This window comes from Schistocerca cancellata, unplaced genomic scaffold, assembly GCF_023864275.1.
Source record: "Schistocerca cancellata isolate TAMUIC-IGC-003103 unplaced genomic scaffold, iqSchCanc2.1 HiC_scaffold_674, whole genome shotgun sequence".
Taxonomy (NCBI): Eukaryota; Metazoa; Arthropoda; class Insecta; order Orthoptera; family Acrididae; genus Schistocerca; species Schistocerca cancellata.
The window spans coordinates 50,001-52,500 of NW_026046685.1; the positions used below are offsets into that span (position 1 = coordinate 50,001).

At 57.0% G+C, this 2,500-nt stretch overlaps 1 non-coding gene across 1 annotated transcript in view; it reads left to right on the forward strand.

The window, feature by feature from the left end:
* The first annotated feature begins 1,843 nt into the window (after positions 1-1,843).
* Positions 1,844-2,500, forward strand: part of LOC126138900 (small subunit ribosomal RNA) — a 1,909-nt gene continuing 1,252 nt past the window's right edge. Inside the window, exon 1 of the ribosomal RNA XR_007528395.1 lies at positions 1,844-2,500. This exon is cut by the window's right edge and continues 1,252 nt beyond it. This is a non-coding gene — a ribosomal RNA (small subunit ribosomal RNA).

Consider the following 2,500-nt stretch of genomic DNA (forward strand, 5'->3'; position numbering starts at 1 on the left):
TTGTGCCTTAACCTAACCCACGTTGTGCCTTAACCTAACCCACGTTGTGCCTTAACCTAACCCACGTTGTGCCTTAACCTAACCCACGTTGTGCCTTAACCTGCTCTGTAATTGGCATATGACACGTTACATTAATCTAGTGTTGTCTAACCACAACCCTCTGAATATAGTTCGCTACTCGCACCGCCCACCCTCTTGTGTATCGTTTCATGTTCAACACTTCGCAAGTGTTGCTTACTTTTGACATGCTCCCGCTGTACACTGTAATGTGGACGACTGCAGGATGTACATCGCCCCCCCCCCTCCCCCCTGCCTTCGCACGCTGGTCGTTCAGGTGCTTGCGTGTTCAATGCCCTTCGCAGCTGTTCACTGGCATTCGCATGTCGAAGCGCTCAGTCTACGTCGTGGTACGGCCTGTGTCCACTGTCCGCTGATGTCGTAAGCTTAACCCTCACATTGTACTGCACATAGGTCCGTATGTACTGAATGATACGCTGTGGCACATGTGTGACCGTACAACGACTGCGCCCAACAACAGCGAACCATACGGTCCAAATGTTGTGCACTCAGCCACGTGCCGTCTCCCCATAACAGCTACATTGCAGTGTGGTACGCCATAGAGACGTGTGGGAGTAACGGACGCCCTGGATGGCGATCAGCATGAGCCGTCTGTTGATGTAGTGGCGCGTGTATTCAAACGTAGTCGTCTCTTCTCACACAGTGTGATAGCATGGTGCACCGCGTTCCACATCTGCGACATGGTACAGATGCTGGTTGACAGTCGGTCTCGTAATGGACATCGCATACGTAGGGGGCCACCTCCCACGTGTTCTCTAGTCGTGCACATTTTGTTGCGTGTATGTGGGCAGACGTAGTGTGTCGTGACACCTAACAGACAGGTATGCAATAATCGTTGCATTTGCAAACTGGGATGGACGTCTACGTTTGCTGGTGACGTTACGCAAATGAACAACTGGTAAACCCATTGTGGTACGGTTGTTGTTGCTGGAGGTAAATCAGTAAGGGCAAATCTGTGTGTGAAGCGATACGCGGCGGTGGCTGGGTGGGACCGTCCCCGGCCGGTGAGGGGGGGCCGCCCGGCGTGCTGGCCGCGCGGTGCGTGGGCGCACGCGCTACAGCCGGCTGGTGGGGGCGCCCAGTGGCAGGCGCGCCGGCCGACGGACGCGGCAGGCGGCGCAGCTGCGCGCCGGGGCACCCTGCGCGCGGCGCCGGGCGGCCAAAGTGGGTCCTCGCGGGCCCGGTGCGAAGCGCGGTGGACATCTGCAGTGTGCTGGTCCGACTGAGGACTGTGTGCGTTGAGGATGCGCCGCCGCCCGGCACTCGGCGCCGCGACGCCGTCTGCTGCTCGGTCGCCCCAGCGGTTCTCGCTGGTGGTTTGTATCGCAGTTGTGCAGACGTGTTGGCACGTGCGCTGTGCTGGGAGAGTTCGCTTCGGCACCCACGTGGGGCCTTTGCCCTTCTGTGGCGCTGGCGTTGGAGCTGCCGGTCACCGTAGGTGGCGCGTGTTGTCTCCCGCCGGCAATGCCACGACAGCACGCTCCCGGGCCTCTGTCGGCAGCGGCAAGCTCAGTTGGGAGCACGGGTGGTCGCACCTAAAGCGTCTACTCGCCTAACTCCGGGCGATTGCGCCTCTCTCGAACCCGACCAAGTACTTAGGACGGCGCTGCGCGCCGCCGGGACCTGAGAGGGTTTCGAGGTGTATTGTGCAGGGGAGCTCAGCCTCCTCCTGTTTGCAGAATAATTGAGCGGACGCTTGCGTGTTCGCGCGGGCCCCTGGGACACACTCCCGGGCGGCCGGCTGCTCAGCTCTAGTTGACGCAGCTCCCTGGTTGATCCTGCCAGTAGTCATATGCTTGTCTCAAAGATTAAGCCATGCATGTCTCAGTACAAGCCGCATTAAGGTGAAACCGCGAATGGCTCATTAAATCAGTTATGGTTCCTTAGATCGTACCCACGTTACTTGGATAACTGTGGTAATTCTAGAGCTAATACATGCAAACAGAGTCCCGACCAGAGATGGAAGGGACGCTTTTATTAGATCAAAACCAATCGGTCGGCTCGTCCGGTCCGTTTGCCTTGGTGACTCTGAATAACTTTGGGCTGATCGCACGGTCCTCGTACCGGCGACGCATCTTTCAAATGTCTGCCTTATCAACTGTCGATGGTAGGTTCTGCGCCTACCATGGTTGTAACGGGTAACGGGGAATCAGGGTTCGATTCCGGAGAGGGAGCCTGAGAAACGGCTACCACATCCAAGGAAGGCAGCAGGCGCGCAAATTACCCACTCCCGGCACGGGGAGGTAGTGACGAAAAATAACGATACGGGACTCATCCGAGGCCCCGTAATCGGAATGAGTACACTTTAAATCCTTTAACGAGTATCTATTGGAGGGCAAGTCTGGTGCCAGCAGCCGCGGTAATTCCAGCTCCAATAGCGTATATTAAAGTTGTTGCGGTTAAAAAGCTCGTAGTTGGATTT